At 38.4% G+C, this 15,130-nt stretch overlaps 2 long non-coding RNA genes across 3 annotated transcripts in view; one reads left to right on the top strand and one right to left on the bottom strand.

Moving 5' to 3' along the window:
- Positions 1-15,130, top strand: part of LOC149524171 (uncharacterized) — a 120,023-nt gene that overhangs the window by 10,394 nt on the left and 94,499 nt on the right. The window lies entirely within an intron of this gene.
- LOC106732645 (uncharacterized) overlaps positions 6,471-15,130 on the bottom strand; it is a 34,364-nt gene continuing 25,704 nt past the window's right edge. Inside the window, exon 3 of the long non-coding RNA XR_001368907.4 lies at positions 6,471-8,216. This is a non-coding gene — a long non-coding RNA (uncharacterized LOC106732645). The remainder of the gene's footprint in view (positions 8,217-15,130) is intronic.

Below are 15,130 nucleotides of genomic sequence, written 5' to 3'. Positions count from 1 at the left end.
TATACTGGGACCAATCCTACTCAACCTATTTATAAATGATCTGGAGAAAGTGGTAGACAGTAGGGTGGCAAAATTTGCACATGATACTAAACTATTCAAAATAGTTAAGAGCAAAGCAGACTGTGAAGAACTTCAAAAAGATCTCACAAAACTAAGTGATTAGGCAACAAAATGTCAAATGAAATTGAATGTTGATAAACATAAAGTATTGCACAATGGAAAAAATAATCCCAACTATACATACACTATGATGGGGACTAATTTAGCTATAATTACTCAAGAGAGAGATCTTGGAATTATTGTGGATAGTTCTCTGAAAACATCTACTCAATGTGCAGCAGCAGTCAAAAAAGCAAACAGAATGTTAGAAATCATTTAAAAAGGGATAGAGAATAAGACAGAGAATAACTTATGGCCTCTATATAAAACCATGGTATGCCCAATCTTAAATACTGCATACAGATGAGGTCACCTCATCTCAAAAAATTATATTGACATTTGAAAAGGTTCAGAAAAGGGCAATAAAAAATATTAGAGGTTTGGAACAGGTCCCACATAAAGAGAAATTAAAAAGACTGGGACTGCTCATCTTAGAAAAGAGGAGAACAAGGGGGGATATGATAGAGGTTCATAAAATAATGACTTGTGTAGAAAAAGTGAATAAGGAAGTTATTTACTTGTTCCCATAATGTAAGAACTAGGGGGTCACCAAATGAAATTAATAGGTAGAAGGTTTAAAACAAACAAAAGGAAGTTTTTCTTCACACAGTGCACAGTTAGCCTATGGAGCTCCTTGCCAGGTGATGTTGTGAAGACCAGGACTTTAACAGGGTTCAGAAAAGAACTAGATACATTCATGAAGCTATTAGCCAGGATGGGTAGGAATGGTGTCCCTAGCCTCTGTTTGTTAGAGGCTGGAAATAGATGACAGGAGAGGGATCACGTGATTATTACCTGTTCTGTTCACTCCCCCTGGGGCATTGGCCACTGTCGGCAGACAGGATACTGGGCTAGATGGATATTTGTTCTGACCCAGTATGACCATTCTTATGTTTTTATGTTCTTATATTTTAGAGGCTTCAGAGAGGGGAAAGACCTCAAAGATTTGTCAATTCTGGTGCCTAAAGTTGGAACAGCTTGTGGGGGAGGGGGACAGCTAGACAAGAAGTGGTTTGATATGCCAGGCAATTGACTACAGGCCCTGAGTAGTTTGCACATTGCTGGCAATGCCCAGAGATGAACCGAGCCCAGAGACACATCAATAACAGGAGACACAATCCTTTTCTTGTTTCGTTTATGAATTGTCCAATGCCAAAGAGATAAAAATTACATGTGAAAGTAAGTGATTACTAATTGGGATGTATTTAAAAAATAAATTATATACACATGTACACACACAGCTTATTAAAAAACTACAGCATCTTATTGTGAAGTTAATAAGTTGACAGATTCATTATTTAGGTTTAATTCAGTATATGAAGTAGGAGTATTTAGAACAAGCATTTTAGAGGTTCCATTTTTCTATAAGTGGAAAATAGAATTCCACAAAAAATCCCGTATACAAGCAGTGTTAATTACTTCCTATACTTGTTAAAAGTCATGTATATTTATCTGTTTTGTCCTAAGTTGCTGTAAAGTCCAGTTTTAAAAATTTGCTCTGTTCGGAGTACTAAGGACTTGTTTTGGGTCTGCCCTGTTATTTGAACTAATGGTGCTTACTAATGAACTAGTAAATGGACCTCCTGCTTGTTTTAATATATGATTTTTCATGACATATGAATTCCTGAGTTGAAAAATATAATTATAGATGGAGCTGGTAGCACAGCCTGTACTTAAGGTTGTTTGACACTTTCCATTATAAGATCCTATATTCCTAACTCTAACTGTTCAGGCTGAAATTTTCCATGCTGGGTGTTTGCCTCAGGCTTATTTTTTTTTAAAACCTTTCAGCTAAAATGGTCCAGCCATTCCCAAGATGGAGATTAGAGAAAAATAGTAAATTTTGCCCATGTTAAAAAATTTCTAACATTTGTTTCACTAAGGGTATGTCTACACTTGCAGCCTAATTCGAACTAGGGCCGCAAATGTAGGCATCAGAATTGCAAATCAAGCCCAGGATTTAAATATCCCGCGCTTGATTTGCAACTTCCCGGCCAGGCGCCATTTTTTGAAATTTACAAGCCCGAAGTAAATGCCTGCACCTATACGCAGCAGTTAAATGGGCGTTCGAAATGAAGCCCTAGTTCTAACTACCTGTTAAACTTCATTGCAGGAGGAATAACAGGTAGTTCAAATTAAGGCTTTATTTTGAATGCCCGTTTCATTGCTGCGTGAAGATGCGGGTATTTACTTTGGGCTTGTAAATTTCAAAAATGATGCCCAGCTGTGAAGATGCAAATCAAGCATGGGATATTTAAATCCCAGGCTTGATTTGCAATTCTGAATGCCTATATTTGCACTCCTAGTTCTAATTAGGCTGCAAGTGTAGACATACCCTCAGAAGCATTAGTATCTCCATGGTTTGGAGCAGGGCTTAAAATTTGCCAGGCATGGCAAAGAGATAAAAATTACATGTGAAAGTAAGTGATCCTGGTTTCAGGATTGTGCCTTTTATTGTCTTTATGAAAGATTACACAAATAGGGCCAAGTGGTAAGCCTCTGAAAAGTAGCTGTCACACATACTCAATAGAGATTGGTTTGACACCCAGGCAACTAAGGAGGAAGTGATTAACTGTATTGTAATGCAAATACACAAGGGGGCATTTAAGGTTCCATGGGCTACTTAAATCTAGCATTTTCTAATTTTTGCATGTTTTACTCTGCAATCTTAGCATTTATTTACTGTAGGGGTTTTGGAACCCAGTGCAGAGAGTGGGTTGAGCTGGTTGCTCCAAGTGGGATCTTGTAGAAAGGATTGTGCCTCACCAGCATTCCCAGTACAAAGGAATGAATTCACAGGTTGCACTGTCTTTGCCTCCATTCTTCCCCCATCCCCCCTCATGTACCTCTAGGGCTGGTCTATAAATTTTCCCTGGAATTAGGAAGATGTATTACTGCCCCTCATATACCTTCTTATACTCCTGCATGTCCCAGAAAAAACGCGCCCCTAATAGATTGAAAAATCTTAGATTGAATTGATATATTTTGAAATAATGAGATGTTCAATGGCCATTTATTTATAGCATGTAATTCAATTTCTCTGAGGGTTGTGTGGTGTTTTTTCATTAATGCACATATTGATTGAGATTGAGACAAGCGTGTTTCCTTTAAGAGCCTCTGATTTGGACAATTATCCAAAATCAGATTATAATAAATGACAGTCTTAAGAATTTTGATTAACCTCAAAATAAATGTTACTTTGGGAAAATCCTGTCAGATGCACTAATGATAAGTTGTAAAGTACTAGTAATCGCAGGCATAGCTTTACAGATAACGTTAATTGATACCTCCCTCCCAAACATGTCTAAGACATCAGTTGCCATGAAGGTGGAATGACTGTAACAGTATATACAACAGTTTATATATATTAAATATGACATGTGTAAAATGGAAAGATAGAGTGCTTACCAGGGTCATGTAATCATGGCCATTTGATGCCTGTGGTCAAGTAAATTTTTAATGATACCCAGTCACTACACACCTTTTAGCCTTCTGAAGACGTAAGTATGCATTGATCTGCCCTTAACCTTTCAGAGAACATCATACATCCCAATAAGAACAGTATATAATAAAGTGAGAGCTTTTTTTTTGCCAACTCAGCATTGTCCATTGCGTGACTTATATTGTTTATTCTTTTTTAGTTAGCCCATGTTTATTGTTGTCATTGCCTGGAAACGTAGTATTAGTTTTGTTACATGAAAAAGTGTGAGCAAAATTCAGACATGAATCTAAATTTAAAAAGTCTTCTACATTAATGGAAAATTACTGAAGTGAACATTCTTTCCATACATAATGTGGCAGAGGCTGATGACATACCCAAATGCTTAAGAATATACTGAGGCCATCTAAGCTAGTAGTTCTCAGCCTTTCAAGACTATTGTATCTGTTTCAGGAATCTGATTTGTCTTGCATATCCCCAAATTTAATTTCATTTAAAAACTACTTGCTTACAAATACAGAAGTGTTACAGCACACTTTATTACTGAAAAGTGCTTACTTTCTCATTTTTACTATCCATTGTATATATGAGAGAGTTTGTCTGTTTGTCCATCAAAGAATGCTTCCTAAACAGTAAGAGCTAGGACCACCAAATTCAGTTTACAGCTTCCTCTTATCATAACTTAATGGTTTGGTTATTCCAGGAAAATGAGATGTGTTTGGAATGGGATTGCTTCTCATAAAACCATACAAAAAAGAGACAGAATCACCAGGCAGGTGAAAGCGTCTAGCTGGCCTCTTTCCCCCCTCCCCCCACCCGCCATCCAGGACTGCCCCAACCCCAAGCCTCCCACCTTTGAGGTCGCTTCTTTGTGTACCCTAACCCTTCTTTAGTAGTCACTTGTGCCGTACCTATATTAAGTAGAGAGACCTAATTTTTCATATAAAAGCCATAAGAATGCCTTGTAAGTAGACCTTGCCTCCACCTTCTATGATTTCATTAATCCAATGTCTGCTAAGTTGGCTAACACTATGACTTACATTACTGCATTTCCTGTTAGTTTCATATGCCTTGTAGAGTTATTCATCGTGATTGTTTTACACATTCTTTGTGTCTGGACTCTTCTGAGGCAGAAGTGCCCAGGTCCAAAGAGGGAATTAGGAATTGCAGTGCTGAGAAAATCTGGGATTTAGGTGCCTAAAGCCTAGATTTAGGGACCTAAGTCCCTTTGTGGTCACTACAAGTGGTGCTGCAACTATTTTTAAAGTGGGGGTGTTGAAATGTGCCCCTCCCCACTTGTTTATACATCTCATTGCCCCAGGCTGATGTCATACCTAGGGTTGCCAAGTCTCCTGGATTGGATGGACCAGACACTATTGCTGAAAACAGGAGAGTTGGCAACTAGCCGCAAGTACAGGAGGCTGTGGAGCCCCAGGCTAGCAGTAGGACCCTGAGTGGCAGTGGAGCCTGGGGATGGCAGATGACAGGATCTGGGGTGCAAAAGCTGGGGGTGCTGCAGCCCCCTGCACTCCTACTTCTTGAGCCTATGGTCACTATCATAGGGTTTTTTTTCACAACTGCTTCCAAGTTAGCACCTAAAAACAGCAGGTGAAAACAGACAATACATATTGGTCTGGGAAATACATCCTTTACTCTCAGCTCTCTACTGCTCACTGTCTTTCCTAAACTTGTGTCAGAAAAGACAGAACAATGTCATTTCAAAGCCTGAGTAAGTGATTCTTCTTTTCACATACAGATAAATAAAATTAGAGATGGCTCCTCAGTTCAGATAGACTGTGTCTCAAAAGACCTTCAGTCACAGTTGCTCTCAGTGACTGAATAAGCCCCATATCCACTCTTTCCGTACTACAAAGTACCAGCTCTCTTCAAGTGAAACAGATACATTCATACAAATTCAACAGCTCTTTTTCAAGACAAAATATCATCATCACCTGGCTAAGGAGTATAGTCAAAACAGTGACACAGACCAAAAATCACAATTTTAAAAAAATTAGTCCTGGATACTTGCCAAATAGAGAGCTCACCACTTTCAAAAAACTTTCTGAAGAAAAAGACACTTTTCCCAAGTAAAAACCATCTTGTTTCTGGAAAAAAAATCTTGGTGGGGTGAAGAGAAAAGAAGTGTTTCATAAAGTGTTATCTTGCCAGTTCTAGCAGTGGTGAAAATTTTACTCCCAGTTGTAAATAAACATGAAAGAATCTTCTCTAATGGGTAGCAGATTTTTCATGCTTAAACACAGAAGAAAAATTTTGGAAAGTCAAACTTTCATTTGATAATGTATCACTTCAGTTTTTGGCTTATGTCTAAAGATATGGTTATCTAAATTAGGGCTAGATTGTACCAGTGTGCACCTAAGAGAAACCCTGCTGAGGTACAGTTCCTTCTCTGATTGCTCAGTGGGTAGAGTGGGGAAGTAATTTGCTGCAGGGGTTAGGTGTGCAATGGGAGAAGGAGGGGATTATGACTGCCTGCCAATTAGTCAATAGTGACTCCTGTGGCTGATCAAGAGGATTAGTTCTCAGGGCACAGAAGACAGTCACCACTTCCTTAGCTCTGTGTGTGAGAAAATGTAAGGTTACTTATAAGAAACAACTGATATGATTCCATGTAAATTCTTTTAGTTATACGCTGCACCCAGAGTCTTTGTAACTGTAAATTATCATTATTTCACCAATTAACACCAACTGAGGAACTGGATCTTATATTCTATTATCTTCATACATTTATACAATAGTCTTTGAAACTTTGATCAAGATCACTGTTTTTAAATAGATAAGATCATATAAGCACAGTATATTAAGTAATAATGTTGCTAGGGGTCTAGAATAAAAAATGTTGTCCGTGGCTGGTTTGCTCCGATACACTCTATTCAAGGCCCTATGTACTCTGTGGCTAATTTAACCTAAATTCTGCTGCTACTTTTTTCTGTTGCAACAGGGTGGAAGTTCTGCAATAGCTTCAGGCATATTAAAAGTGGAGGTTTTACTAAATTAATTATAGAGAACAAATTATATAAGCAGTATCGTATCCCTGTGCTATTTATTTTGGTATTTCATTCCACTAATTTTATACTACCCATGAATTTTCACTATTGATTGTGCTGCAGAATTTGGTATTGAAACTAGGAAGAAAAAAATAAAGGTTTGGGCCTCTAAGTAAAGGACAGTTGAGGCTTTTAATACTTGGGAAGGTATGGGAAGCAGCTTAGGTAGGATAAATTGTACGTTTCTGCAAAAATACGCAGCTGTGAAATAGTTGACAATTTTGACCCCTGAAATAATCATTATTATGTTTCAGAGTTAATTCAGTAGGTGAAATCAGTGGGTCAGTTTACACTTACAAGAGCTATTTTTTCTAATTTGCTTGCAAACTCAGGCACACATCACCTGGTGAATTTACATTCAATTGGTACTTTGAAAGTTTTCTTTGCAACCATAAGGCCAAAAATGTGCTTTATTTTTAATAAAGAAAGCTGAGATCCTGCCTCAATATTCTGCAGTAGTGGGTGAATTCTTTAGTAATTTTGTTGGCAGAGGACTCCTGACCATTGCCAAACTGGGTGATGAACAAACACAGAAACTTGTTTCATTAACATATTTTCTTCAGTTAGTGTTTAAATGTACTTGAAGTGGCCTTCTGGAAAGCACAGGTCATGAAACAACAATTACTCTTTAGTTCTCAGCTATTCTTCAGTATTTATTTAACTTGACAATAGGATAGCTACAGCTTCACAGTTTAGCTCATTTATTTTTATGTTTTAAATGTTTGTACAGTAGCAAAATGGTTTTGAATATCTCTGTAATAGAACAGTGTTTCATATTGCAGCTGCTTTGGCTTTCTTTAGTTTAGACTCCATGCAGGGTAGGTTGCTTTAGAAAACTGGCAAACTTTAAAACCACTCTTCTGCTAGCCAGAAGTGGTTTCATAATTGTTACAATGTACTTTACCCTCAGCAAAAACCTGTGAAAGCTCATTTTGGAAACAACCGCTAGCATGGGCCAAATGGTTCTGAGGGGGGAGTGCCCATAATCTCTGTTGATAGTGACAGTGAAAAGCTGCATAGGTCTAATTAAAAACTCTTTACATTGAAAGGGACACTTATCTCCTCCATCAGTGTGCAGATAATGGATTTCTTTTATGTGTTATTCAGCAATATATCAATGAAAAGGCTGAAAAGATAGCAAATGATGTAAAGCATGTACATTCATTTCAGTACATGTTGAATGTCTATTTACTTAATATACAGTGGCCATCATCACTGTAATACGAGGGGCTCAGTTATGAATGCATTTATTCCACAACATGCTTATAACATATGGTAGGTGTTGATATCCTTTTTCTCACTGATACGGTTATTGTCCTCAAAGATGATACACTGAAGCATAGTCGGATTAAATGACTGTCTTAACATCATTTAACTGCTTCCATCAGCATGAGCAGGGGGACTAGAAGAGAGACCTGGCAGTCAGAGGCACAGAAGGGAAAAAGCTGAAAAGCCCCACAGGAATGGTGGTGGTCTATGAGGATCTGGATCCATGTAATGGAGCAGGTCTGTGATTTGGCTTCACATCACTGGATTCTTCCATCCTTACAACCCTGAAAGAAAAAGTCAAGCAATTCACTGCAGAGAGGGTCTGATGCAATTTATATGGGTCCCCCCCCCTCTATGGCATGAAATCCCAGCCCATCCTAAAGGGAAGCTCTGAAGGCAGTCACATCTAGCTGATCAGGAGCTATGCTCCTACATATATGTATGCATGCAAAAAAAACAGGTCTGATTTTGTTCAGTTACAATGTGTATTGTATTTTTCTCCTCCACAAGCTCCATAAGATTGGCATTATCCTGTAGTAGTGTCACAGCCTGTAGTCGTTTAATGCCACTTCTTCTGAGGCCAGGATTCCACGCCCAAGTGCATTTAGTAGGTCAGTACAGTAATTTTAAATGTCTTTCTTTCAATCTTTTGCCATCTTCAATTATACCTTTCCACCCTACTATTTGTGTAATTTTCTTCTGTCTGAAGTCTCTTTACTGTTGTTCTCTATTGCACAGCATGACAAATTACCCATCAAGCCATATCTTTTCAGCCCAGAATGCGCAATAACACAGAGTCATGGCATTATCACATGTTGTGCACTTTATTTCCTCACAGTTCATTCAAGTGTGTCACTTTATTTTCCGCTTCCTTTTGTCATCACAAAGATTAACCATTTTATCCGTTCTAAACTTTAAAAACAATTAGAAATTCATTGTATTGAAAGCTGAGAGTGAATACCTATTCCTGCTTTTATAAAGTATACTTTTCCTATTATCTGTGGCAAAATTATGTCCACGGAACCTGAGCCTATGAATAAGCAAAAGCTTTGGTCCTTATTATACAGATGAGTAACCTTGGCTGAGGACAAGAGAATTATTTGTAGCCCTTGGCCACTAACCAAATTAACTGTAAGACACTGCTCAGTTTGACAGTGAGTGAGTGCAAGATTCTCTTGGCAGTTATGAAACTCTCTGGACCAGATGTGTGCAACACATAGTTCTCTCTCTCTCTCTCTCTCTCTCTCTCTCTCACTCAAGATAAATACCAATAATTGTACAGCATGTACAGAGATATCTCACAGACATTGCAACTATGTGTTAGAAAAATCAATCAGAATAGCTGAGATAGCAGTGCTGCAGCTGATATGTAGACGGAATCTTTAGAAATTATGATTAAGATGATATAGAGAAAATTCTTTCTTAAATGCTTCATTTACTGCACTGATCATAACTTATTAGTATTCCTCTGGAAGAGTATGCAAGTTAGGTGCCCAGTGACTCCTGAAGGGTCTGCAGCATTAATTTACAGATTGAAGTAAATGGATGGAGCAAATTCAAAGCTCTCATGCTAATACATCCAGTGATTTAGATGGGATCTCCTTAGAGACAGGTGGCTTAACATTTTGATGTAGCTTCTTAAATTGTTTTACAAATCTCCATTGAAAGAAATAGAATAAGAAAGAAGAAGAAAAAGAAGAAGAAAAATGGAAAACCAAGGTTGAGGGGGTGCAATGAGATATTATGTGATCAGATAGCGCATTGATGTATAAGAAAGTAGGATACATGGGCAGACAGACCCAAGCTTACCTACTATCATATTGTTATTAAGAAAATGTCTATACTTCATTTATATAGAATCAATAAACAGCTACAATAGCAGTGGGAATATGACAAAAGGGGTTTTTGCTTGCTTGTTTATTTGTTTTTAATCTAAGTATCTAGGAATGGACCAGAAGGGGAATTGCTGGGAGTATTGCATTTCAGGACTGAGATGAATTGGCAAACCTATGTGAGACAGCCTACGATTTAAATTTGTAGGAGCTAAGAGATCAGATTTGAAGTTCATTGGCAGAACTCTGTGGGGCTCAGGACATGCCGTGGTGACCGTAGATTAGGCATGAGCTATCAGGATTCAGTCCTACTCTCTGATGCACACCCCCATGTATTTGGAAAACGTGTGCTTACTGTATAAATGCTGTAGCTGATTTGTTAGGATATCAGATAGCAGAATTGAGCCCTTAGTGCTGGCATTTGGAAATCCAACCCCCTAATTACCACTACACAGAGGTTGAATTCTGAAAGGTTTTCTAAATCATTATTTCCTCACAGATGTCATGGCAGGGTTAATGCCATAGGAAAAAGTAAAGCATTTTCTAAAAATCATGGGTTTTCAGAGAATAGGAAAATCTTTGGACTTCTATTTTTTGTAACAAATTTGCTAGAACTCTTGAAATGACTCCAATTGAGTATTTGAAACCAACACTGCTGTAATTCATTAATTTTTGTAATGTTTATAGTTCATTCATTTTTTCTTTTGTACTTCAGGCAAGAGAAGGTAATATAAAATGAGCTCCAGTACATTTCTGCATATTTCCTCCTCCATGGAAATGTATTATTATAGCTAATAAACAAAATGATACCAGCTTTGTCACACAAATAACATTACTAAAGGTTCCAAAATCTTGACAATGTTGACAGTTGTTTTCAGCAAATGGTTGCTTCAGTGTAGTACTGTCAATGTTGATGTCCTTGTGCACATGTAAAAGAGCAATGTGATTAAGGCAAGCTTGTCCATGCTAGATATGAGCCAAGTTTTCAATCTCCCTGTGGCACCGAAAGATTGCTCAGCTGTTGCAGATAAGGCAAGAATAGCTAGTAGATTTCTGCCATTTTTTAAAAATATCCTTCTCTCTGGACATGCATTCTGTAGGAATTTAGCAACATCTGCTGCTGACCTAACATTCCGGATAAGAACTGTTCATATTTGTAGTTCTCATTGGTATTGGTCAATTTAGATGATACATTTCCTTGGTGAATAGCGAGTTGTCTTTGTAAAAGGAAATTTATCTGGATGAGGCTAAACATTTTCTGTACTTTTTACATACATTGTCACCATTCCTCCAGCCCCAGCTTATCATTGTAGTTTCTGCCCACCATATGCTGAATTTAATTTCCACAAACAATTTATGTAGTCTTTTAACCTGAGAATATTTCATGCGGATGCTTGAAAAACAATGCTAAGGAAATTATTCCTACATCTGTTTCTGCTTAGGACATTGATTATCCCTTTCATTTTTCCCTCACAGAGCAGATGAAAGGAGTGGAAAACCTGCTTCTTTAGCCAAAATTTTGTCAGAGGAAAAAGGGCTGAGCTAACACAGCAACATCTTCCATTCCTGGGAGCCCGGGTATCCCGTGTATGATGTCGGTGTATGGTGATCTTATGGGGCTCAGCAGTTTTTCTAAGTATGGAGGGAGAGAGAGCAAGCCAATTTCTACTTCATAATCTCCCAGCAAACCCATAGGGATTTTCTTATGTTAAGTTACTACAAACTCTGTCAGTATCAATTTACATAGATTTTCACATTGTGTCTCCTAAACTCTTCTGGAAGGCTCTTGGGGGTGATTTTTGAGTTGTCTCAGACACAGGGGAATGAATGAGGGACAAGGTTTGAAAAGTAATATGAAGAAACGAGTCATTTATATTGACGGACCACAAATGTCCTCAATCCTGGGCATGGTACAGCAGGTCTTGGGACATCATGAGTTGGAAGAAAGTCTTGTCAATTGTAATTCACTGTAGGCTGGGCTTTCGTAAGTGCTCAATGCTATCCTAGATCGATTCCCATTAAGTCAATGGTTCCCATCACTCTGCAATCCCTCTGTGCATTTTCTGCACACACAGCACAGGTAACTAGTGTGATGTGGTGTGCATGATTTGATCCATTGGGATTTTGATGAGCCAGGAGAATTATATGTGTGAAGGACTTGCACTTTTAATAGGCCCCTTTAATACTAGCTACTTGGATTCCAGAAATGATTCTGAGAAACTAATAAACTATCTGTGTAATTAAATACTACACATAAAAATACTTCAAAAGAATTTTTGCCACTGGTCCCTAGTCTTATTCAGTACACATGGTGAGCAGTGCAAGCTGAATGTCTTCTAGTCTGTTTTTGGTTCTGTATTGTTCAATGTGTGGGCTTTATGCTTTATATATTATTTACACCATTTCTGAATAAAGTACTATTAATTTCCTCATGGGCTTTCCTGTTGCACTCATCAGTGTAGTATCCAAGTGCTTCACAGAAAATTATTTATTTTCACAACAGCCCTGTGGGTTGAGATGGTGGTATTGGTTCCATTTTATAGATGAGCAACTGAAGCATAGAGAAGTGAAGGACAGATGTCTCCACTCATTTAGAATGCCTTGAGATGCCTGAGGCCTGATTTTTCAGATTACTTCGCATTATAGAACATTTTATATTTCCAAAATACAGCTCTCATTTACTTCAGTTGCAGCTGAGGGTATGCAGTGTTCTGCAGATCAGAGTCCCAGATCTCAAGTTAGGCACACAATTAATGACCACATTTGAATAGTTTGGCTGGAGTGACTTGTCCAAGATCACAAACGAACTCTGTGGCAGAGGCAAGAATAGAATCCAGTTCTCCAGGACAGCATTCATCTGTCTTAACCATGAGACTTTCTCTTCTTGTAGTCCCTTGGAAATCTCACTACATACCTTCCAATTTGTGCAACAAATGAAACGGCTTCTACAGACAGCCTTATTCACTACGTACTCTTGATTTGTCCCTTGAGCACAATCCACCCTGTGTACAGAATGAAGCAGAGGTCCCGTGGAAAAATTTTTTAGTAATTAAGGAGTGCATCTGAGTGCATTCAAACAGGCAGTCGATTATGGTTGCACGCGCAAGCTAATATTGTTGAGTTTTTTTGCTTTTGGGTGCTTGACTTTCCGACATTAGTGTTCTCTTAAAATAGGGTTTTGTGTGGGGATTTTTCTAGTTTTATTTAAATGCAGCCATAAAAACAGATATTTCATCCTGTGAAATCATATTGATATCCACATGTCAATGGGTAATCAGCTGAATCAGATCCTTTAGATCCAAAGTTCAGACTTCTGTCTGTGGAGTTAATAAAACATCTGAAAGCAGTAATAGGTTTTTATATTATATGTGGCTTAGTGACTGGAAAGGAATGAGACATACACTGCGCCAGGCAGTGTTCCCTCTAAGCTGAGTGGCCACACAGCTTCACAGGTGATTAATCAGCCCCGCACAGCGAGTCTGCTCTTTGCACTGAGCCCTGAGTCTCTGACTGGGTGGGGCTGATTAATCACCTGTGAAGCTGTGCTGCCATGCAGATTAGAGGGAACACTTCTACCACTGTGTTTCATGGATATTGGGAATCTTGAGTTCCAGCACCAGTTCTGGAGTGGAGTGTGCTCATGTGTTCAGACACCCTTTTATCCCTGTCTCAGTCCTGGCTCTACCTCTCACCTGTAGTTCCTCATCTCAATTACATTCTCCTTGCCCCGCAAGTCCCATTTTTCACCCTAAGGGATTTTCAACCTAGTGCCATTCTGCACTGCCAGACTTCCAGTTTGAGTTTCTGGCTCCCTCGGGGTTCCTTGTCCCAATCCACCCACTCTCAGACTCCTCATCAATGCTTTCCCTCCTCTTCACCCCTCTGACTTCTAGTCCAATCACTTCTACATTCTCCGCAGATCTGTTTAACAGCCCCTTTGCATTTGAGTCATCTGCTTCCTTCTCCTCATTGTCTAGGCACCAGCAGGGGGGCAGCACTGAGAACAAAGGAAAGACAATCACCCAGTTTTCAGGAACCATGTTCATTTCCACAGACATCCACATCAGGGAAAGTCCTGCTCAGCCCCTAAAGCTGTGACATGGATCATACTCAGCCGCTTTGTGAGGATGGCACATTGATAGTCTGGGCTTCACTGACAGCTATGAGAGGGTAAACCTGCTCAGCATAGATGGACTCTGCAGAGAATTTAGGTGATAAACTTTAACAAATCTCTACTGAACATATGGGAACTGAAAATTTTCAGTGGTTCATACCTTGGACAAACTTGAGCATTTTTTTCATGGGGATACTAAAAATTACATCCTTGACCTCTGGGCACCTCTTTGCTCCAAAACACAAAGGCACTAGAGCTGCTCAACTAAACAGCTATAAGATTTTTTTTAACCGGAATAAAACAATCGTTTTTCCTAATCTTGATCTGAAAATGACTTACTCATTTTTGCTGTAATTTCTACCCTAATCCCCCCAACTCCCACAAAAAATCAGCTTTAGACACCTGGCGTGGAAAAATTTAGACCAAAGGGCAAAATTGTAAGCTACTGAAAAGAGGGTGTTATGCAGTGAAGTCTCAAACAATCTTGTAGTGGTACTTAACAAGATTTTTTTAAAGTTATATCAGGTGTTACAAATAAGGCTCTCTCCTGGCCCTACAGAAATGATTATTAATTTTCCATTCAGTTTTGATGCAATAAATCAGTCTCTATAATGCAAAATAAATTCAAGAGAGAAGACCTGTTCATTTACATAACACTTTGTGAAATAAACTTCTTTATACTAAGAGGCAAATATAAGAGCTCTCTTTCAAGATGCTCTGGAATTCAAAGAATAGACCTTTCATTCACATTCTTTAAGCTCATATTCTCCCTGTTTGAAACTCTAAATCTCATAAAGACAAGCCTGAGTGTTATGATTATCAGTTAGTAAATCTTTATATCAGTGATTATTTTTAAAGCCAATTAACTCAAGACCATTTTCAATCAGGATGTGTTATCAGAGCAAATCATTCATGCAGAATTGATGGAATGGGAGTGTTTGTAACTCCACTGTTCTATTCTCTGCTTTCTGTGTTCTCTCAATAAAGCTATGTGCATTAGCAGGCTGACTTCACTTTGAAAATCTTAAGCTGCATTCTTTAGAACAGTTGCTTTGTGTTGGTCATATATTTCTGTTGCCCTTTCTTCCATTATGAGAAGCCATCAGCCACTAGGGCTGACACATAGTTTCCAAGAACTTAAGCATATCTTATGATTTCTGAATCCCAAATATTTCTTGAGACAAAAGAATAATCAGACAATCTTTGGTCTGGGAATCTTCATGAAGCAAATTAGAATCTACCTCTGAAAACA

This window comes from Pelodiscus sinensis, chromosome 6, assembly GCF_052426305.1.
Source record: "Pelodiscus sinensis isolate ZL-2025 chromosome 6, ASM5242630v1, whole genome shotgun sequence".
NCBI classification, from domain to species: domain Eukaryota; kingdom Metazoa; phylum Chordata; order Testudines; family Trionychidae; genus Pelodiscus; species Pelodiscus sinensis.
The sequence above is the reverse complement of the archived record's forward strand: the minus strand, read 5'-3'. Positions and strand labels throughout refer to the sequence as shown.